Source organism: Thalassophryne amazonica, chromosome 18, assembly GCF_902500255.1.
Source record: "Thalassophryne amazonica chromosome 18, fThaAma1.1, whole genome shotgun sequence".
Classification (NCBI taxonomy): domain Eukaryota; kingdom Metazoa; phylum Chordata; class Actinopteri; order Batrachoidiformes; family Batrachoididae; genus Thalassophryne; species Thalassophryne amazonica.
The window spans coordinates 40,461,520-40,469,543 of NC_047120.1; positions in this window are offsets into that span (position 1 = coordinate 40,461,520).

Here is an 8,024-nt window from a genome sequence, read left to right on the forward strand (position 1 = left end):
CTTCCGGGTGCTCACCACCTTCCATACCAGAATCTACACATACCAATGGGCTTCATTAAAGACAAATCTTAAATACATAGAATTCAACACAACCATAAGTGTCAGTTCCCTCAATCAAATACACTATTTTATTGTTAATTTTGATGAATTATTAAAAAAGATTCAACTTTCATATAAAATATTAGAGGTGCTTCCATTTGTTTACAGGTAACCAGATCACACATGATATACTCAAGGTTTGAGTGTTTATAAATGTGTGCAGACTCCATACCACCTGCTCACAAATGTGCAACCTGATCTACTCACATTGCACACTTTGGATTGCATCTTTCAAATATACAAAATAGCATGTAATGTCCATTTTATAGGTTTGCCTCAGTTTGGGGTGTGTCTACACAAGTGTGCCAAATACTCTTTGGAGAACATGCAAACAGGCACATTCATTCATTTTCTATACCTGCTTTCTCCAATCAAGGAAAACAGAAAACATTGTTGCATAGTGGCATTTTTACAACCCAGTCTCAGGAAAGTTAAAGAAGGCATCACAAAAAGTAAATGAATATATTAGTTCGTAATACGTTCACGAAAATGGGACGCTTCTCGTGACGGGGGCATGAAAAAAAGTGTGAAACCAGACATTCCGCTGCCTGATTTACTAAAGGTTTACATCTGTAAAAACTTGTGATAACTGCAGTTCAAGTTGTCTTCTGTGTATATTAGATCCGGATAAAGAGGTGCTTTGCACCTGAGTCCAGTAACTTTATTTATGTGCTGATTTCACTGCATTTTGTTTATTTAAACAGGTTAGTCCCACTGAGACCGAGATCTCTTTTACAAAGGACCTGGACAGGTTTTAAAGTTTCCAATCCACCTCCATGTGAGATCTTAGTAAATTAGGACGTCTGTCTGGTTCTGTACGGGGGAGCTGCAGCAGGTTAGCACCGTGAACAGCTCCACCTCCAATAAAACATCCCAAAATCAGTATGATTTCGCAAGTTTGACCACCACCATTTTCACACTTTCATGTGAAGGTAATTTGATCTGTATTGAGACTAGAAGAAACAGTATTTTGACAGTTTTTTGATAGTTTTCACAGATATGTTTTCAGTTGAAACCCGTTAGTTGAAAATTGGTCAATTTACTTAATTTAACTTTACTTAGATTTACGTGCTTTCCCATCAGACTTTCTCCGAATTTTCTGGCATCTCCCAAAAGCACCAGAACCGACTGTAGCGAACACCTCAAAGTCTTTGACTGAAGACATCTTGTTACTCTAACCTGAAGTTCTGACCTGCTCTTTCCACATACTGACTATAACTGAATATCCTGACAAACTGACATTATGACGTTTGAGCTGTTCTCAGTCAAGGTGAAGTGGCGCGCGTTCTAATGTTGCAGTTATTCGAAATCAAGGTCTCATGACCTGTGTCCTGAGCTAATATGGATTAAACCTGGTGGAAACATGGCTATTGCAACAAACAATATGTTTTTATATGTTTGTTTGTTTGTTTTAATGGAGGAGCATGTTCAAACTCTGTGCGTAAAAGACGCAGAGTTTGACCATCCTCATCACTGGCTATTAAAACAAACAAACATTAAAACAAGAATTAAACACTCGGAATTGGAGATTATTTTATATGTTTGTTTGTTTGTTTGTTTTAATAGGGAGTGATGAGCATGTTCAAACTCTGCGTCCTTTACGCACAGTCATGATGTCCCACACATGCTCTGCTATGGACGTTTGTTTTTGGTCCACCTGTTACAGATGGAGACATTTAATACGAAATAGACAAAATGTAATGAAATGGAGCAAAATGAGGCCTAAAATTGTTTCATTACATGCACTCAGTTATGACAGAGAATCGGGGCGGTATTGCATTCGTTCTACCGGACTGTTGTGACAAAAAGGGAGCTGAGCCAAAAGTCTTCGTGCCTACTCTCACCTATGGTCATTAGGGTTGGGTCATGACCAAAAGAACTCGACCGCAGGTACAATTGACTGAAATGGGCTTCCTTAGGTGGGTAGCTGGTGTCTCCCTTATGGGCCCTTCACACATAGTGCGAAGTTTGGACAGTGTTCAGATGAAATGGTGAAATAGCGCGAACGGTTCAAATTAGCGCATGAAACATCACGCCAACGGGCAGGCATGCACGAACCCAGTGCGAGAGTTTGTGCACGCACCGGTGTCCGTCGAGCAGGAACAGTGCCAGGTGCACCACATGGCGGCGCTTATGTGGAAGAAATAAAAACCACCTTGTACGTGAGGAACCACATCATGCCGTTTATGTGGAATAATTTAAAAAATTAAGAAAAAAACACACCACCCGGGACACGAACTCACGCCTTTCAAAACCTCTGATTCCCAGTTAGAGACTTTATCACTGAGCTACAGAGCTGTTCTTTGAAAGCTGCAGGAAGCTGTCTCTTATCAGTAAGGACATGGAAGTATTACAAAAAAATTTTTTTAAATCCCACACCATATAAAAACACTGCATTTATCAAGCAAGCAATACAAATATGATCTGTCTGTTCCTCTGGTGATGACCCAAGTTACAGACATACAGTCATGAAATGACATGAACGAGAAGCAGTGTGCTCTGATCATGTTCACATCTACTGGTCAGGTGCTTCCAGATGGCGGCGCACGTGGTCTGCCTGACGTGTGTCTTGTGGACGGCGCACCATGGCATAGACACTGTGTCATGTAGAACAGAGCTCACGTGGGTGACGTGTCGGTCAGATCGCCTGCTACGACATCTCAACCATCATGAATAAAGTGAAGCCATCCTCTGGTATTTTGGATGTTCTTCCGTTTAAACTGTTTGTGAATGTATTTGACTCCATCGGGCCCTACATTGCTAAAATGTTTAATATATCTTTGTCGAGTGGTGTGTTTCCCTGTTATTTTAAACATGCCATTGTGGAACCACAGTTAAAGAAAGCTGGATTGGATTCTACAGAGCTCAAGAACTTTAGGCCAATATCTAAAACCCCTTTCTTGGCCAAAGTCTTGGAAAAGGTAGTCTGTGCTCAATTGAGATCGTTTTTGCAGGCTAACAACATCCATGACACTTTTCAATCTGGGTACCGTGAGTTTCATTCTACTGAAACAGCCCTGTTGAAGGTGTCTAGTGACATGATGATGGCAGCTGACACTGGCAAATGTTCTGTGCTGGTTCTGTTTGATCTGTCTTCGGCGTTTGATACCGTTGACCATGGCATTCTGATAAACAGATTGCGGGATTTGGTTGGAATGTCAGGTTGTGTTTTAGAGTGGTTTACCTCTTACCTGACTGGTAGAACTTTTAGTGTGACGGTGGGCAATGCAGTGTCGGAATCTGCAGATCTTCTGTGGGGTGTGCCACAGGGATCGGTCTTGGGACCTGTTTGTTCTCGTTGTATCTCCTTCCTCTCAGCAAGCTGATCCAGCAGTTCAGTGATGTGTCCTATCATTTGTATGCCGATGATCTGCAGCTGTACTGCTCTTTTAAGACAACTGAGCCACAGAAACTCTGCTCTCTCACAAATTGTTTGGCCAAAATTAAGGAATGGCTCACTGAGAACAGTCTGCAGTTAAATTCCAATAAGACTGAGACTCTGATTGTAGCACCAAATAGTGCTGTACCTGGAATTAAGCAGCATCTCGGTAGCCTAAGCTGTACGGTCAAAAGCAGCCTGCGTAACCTGGGTGTCATTTTGGATGGAGGAATGTCTTTGGAGCAGCACACAAATTACCTGGTTAAGAACTGTTTTTTTCCAAATTCGGAACATCTCTAAGCTCCGTAAGATGGTGACTTTAAAAGAGCTTGAGATGATTGTTCATGCGTTCGTCTCATCGCGTTTGGATTATTGTAACAGTCTCTTCACCTGTCTGAATAAGAAGGAGTTGGCCCGCCTGCAGGTTGTGCAAAATTCTGCTGCGCGCCTGCTTACCCGCACCCACAGGAGGGACCATATTACTCCTATTCTTAATACTTTGCATTGGCTGCCTGTCTCCTACAGGATTCATTACAAAATCCTGGTATTGACTTTTAGAGCTCTGCATGGACAGGCACCGGAGTACATCAGGGACCTGATCCAGCCTTATGCTTCCTCCAGGAGCCTCAGGTCGTCCAATCAGAACCTGTTGATGGTTCCTCGGACCCGTTTTAAAACTCGCGGGGACAGATCTTTTAAAGCGGTGGCGCCTAGCCTCTGGAATGAGCTTCCCTGTGCCCTTCGTTCTCTGGATTGTATAGATACTTTTAGAAGGCAACTAAAGACGCATTTCTTTAAGTTAGCTTTTTAGCCTAATATTGTATTTTATTGTTTTCGTATGTTATTTTTAGATTATTTTTGTATGCCATGTGCAGCGCTTTGTGACCCTGGTCTGTGAAAGGCGCTTTATAAATAAAGCTTACTTACTTACTTACTTACTTACGTGTTCTGATCTGACGGTCCGTTTCAACCTGGCAGGCTGTCAATGTCCGCTCCGTGTGTGCACCCACTTACTCCAGCTTGTCGCCACCACGGTGATATAAGTTTTTATTTATGTCCACGTAAATGCAGTAATCAGGCACACGTGCCTCACAGTGGACAGTCTTTAGTCCATGACTGTCCAAACACAGTAGGTGTTGTGTAGCTGGAATGCCCAGAATGACAAATTCTCACAGCTGCTTCTGTCAGAAGCCACACCTACTGTGAGTGGAGCGCACACACCCACATGTCAGTGTGTGCGTTTGCAAAGTCACACTCGTGGGGAACTTCGACAAATTTCACAGCAGTACGACAGTGTCTGCAGTCTGTTGTCGTGCCAAGAGTGCGACTGGCCACACATTTTCTAAGTGCCATGCGAGCGGTGTTAGGTGTTCATGTGTGTTACCTGGTATTTGGCCCGCACCTTCCGCGAGATGGTGTGATGGGTTCGCACAGTGCACACTTTGTCTTTCAGGCACATGTGTGTGCAAATAGTTGAAGTAACAGGTGTATGAGGCATTGGCGGCAGGGATGACATTACACGGTTTGCACATGATTCCTGTATTATGCGCACTAACTGTGCACTTCGTCCAAACTTCGCACTATGTGTGAAGGGGCCCTTAGAGATGCTCGGTCATCCGTGGGGAGCTCAGAGTAGAGCCACTGCTCCTTTGCATTGAACGGATTCAGCTGAGGTGGTTTGGACATCTGGTAAGGATGGCCCCATGGGCGCCTCCCTAGGGAGGTGTTCCAGGCACAGCCATCAGGGAGGATACCCAGGGGAAGACCCAGGACTAGGTGGAGAAATTATATCTCCACACTGGCCGGGAATGCCTCGGGATCCCCTAGTCGGAGGTGGTCATTGTGGCCCAGGAAAGGGAAGTCTGGGATCCCCTGCTGGAGCTGTTGCCCCTGGGACCCGATCCCAGATAAACAGTTGAAGATGAGTGAGTGAGAGAGGCAGGGGTGGTGGCCAAGTGGTTCACATGTGTGGTCTTAGTGTGAAAGGTTCACGGTTCAAACCCTATCCCTGCCACATTTCTCCATGGAATGTGGAGTTGCGTCAGGAAGGTTATCCCGCATAAAATGTCTCCCAATTCAACATGCAGATCCTTACATCTGCTGTGGTGAACCCAAGTTAAAACAAGGGAGTAATAAACTATACTGCTGTTCAATAACTGGGTTGTCGTCCATGTATGTGGATAAAGCGGTGCCATGCGCCTTGAAGCTTGCTGAATCTGGCCTTGAGCCCCACACCACACACCTCCTCTACTTGTAAAAGTGTAAAAACACTGACATGGAGCAAAATTAGGAAGGACTTACAGGTTTAAGATTGTGATTCCATGAGGCAGAAGGAGATACAACCCCAATTCCAGTTAAGTTGGGACGTTGTGTAAAATGTAAATAAAACAGAATACGATTTGCAAATCCTCTTCATCCTATATTCAGTTGAATACACCACAAAGACAAGATATTTAATGTTCAAACTGATAAACTTTATTGTTTTGTGCAAATATTTGCTAATTTTGAAATGGATGCCTGCAACGCATTTCAGAAAAGCTGGGACAGCGGTATATTTACCACTGTGTTACATCACCTTTCCTTCTAACAACACTCAATAAGCGTTTGGGAACTGAGGACACTAATTGTTGAAGCTTTGTAGGGAGAATTCTTTCCCATTCTTGCTTGATGTACGACTTCAGTTGTTCAACAGTCCGGGGTCTCCTTTGTCATATTTTTTGCTTCATAATGCGCCACACATTTTCAGTGGGCGACAGGTCTGGACAGCAGGCAGGCCAGTTTAGTACCTGCACTCTTTTACTATGAAGCCACGCTGTTGTAACATGTGCAGAATGTGGCTTGGGATTGTCTTGCTGAAATAAGCAGAGGCGTCCCTAAAAAAGACGTTGCTTGGATGGCAGCATGTGTTGCTCCAAAACCTGGATGTACCTTTCAGCATTGATGGTGCCATCACAGATGTGTAAGTTGCCCATGCCATGGGCACTAACACACCCCCATACCATCACAGATGCTGGCTTTTGAATTTTGCGCTGGTAACAATCTGGATGGTCTTTTTCCTCTTTTGTCTGGAGGACACGATGTCCATGATTTCCAAAAACAATTTGAAATGTGGACTCATCAGACCACAGCACACTTTTCCACTTTGCGTCTGTCCATTTCAAATGAGCCCGGCCCAAGAGAAGACGGCGGCGTTTCTAGATGTTGTTGATGTATGGCTTTCACTTTGCATGGTTGAGTTTTAACTTGCACTTGTAGATGTAGCGACGAACTGTGTTAACTGACAATGGTTTTCTGAAGTGTTCCTGAGCCCATGCGGTAAGATCCTTTACACAATGATGTCGGTTTTTAATGCAGTGCCGCCTGAGAGATCGAAGGTCACGGGCATTCAGTGTTGGTTTTGGGCCTTGCCGCTTACATGTAGAAAGTTCTCCAGATTCTCTGAATTTTCTGATTATATTATGGACTGTAGAGGATGGAGTCCCTAAATTCCTTGTAGTTGAACGTTGAGAAACATTGTTCTTAAACTGTTGGACTATTTTTTCATGCAGTTGATCACAAAGTGGTGATCCTCGCCCCATCTTTGCTTGTAAATGGCTGAGACTTTTGGGGATGTTCCTTTTATACCCAATCATGAGTGTCCTCAGTTCCCAAACGCTTATTGAGTGGTGTTAGAAAGAAAGGTGATGTAACACAGTGGTAAATGTACCACTGTCCCAGCTTTTTTGAAACATGTTGCAGGCATCCAATGCAAAATGAGCAAATATTTGCACAAAAGCAATAAAGTTTTGCAGTTTGTACATTAAATATTTTGTCTTTGTGGTGTATTCAGTTGAATATAGGATGAAGAGGATTACAAATCATTGTATTCTGTTTTAATTTACATTTTACACAACATCCCAACTTCATTGGAATTGGGGTTGTACTTTTTTTTTAAATCTTCATATCTGATTCTCAAGTTTGATCAGAAACATTTTCACATTTTCATGTTAAGATAGTTTGATCTGTTTTGAGAATAGAACACATTAAACGTTGACAGTTTTCTGCCAGTTCTGACAGATATATTTTTAGCATTGGTGTTACTTACTTTCCCATTCGACTTTCTTCTGATTTTCTGGCATTTTCCAAAAGCACCAGAACCAACACAGTAAAAACACCAGTGTTAAATTAACACTGACAGTATTAGCAAGTGTACACTGTCAGTGTTAATTAACACTGGTGATTTTACTATGAACTATACACAACATCTCAAAGTCCTTGACCGAATATATCCTGTAAATCTGACCTGAAAGATTAACCTACTCTGTCCACCAATTGACCACCACTGACTATTTTGAAAAACTGTGGTGTTCTGACGTTTGAGTTATTTGAAATCATAGTCACATGACCTGTGTCTATATGGGTCCACACTGCCCCAGTGTGGACCCATATTTAATACTGGTGATTTTGCTGTGTTGTGCCTGGCTGCTCTTTGTTGGTGTTTTTTTCATCCCTGTTTGTCCTATTACATCTCAGATTGTAGCATTACATTTTTAATTTATCTGCTCTG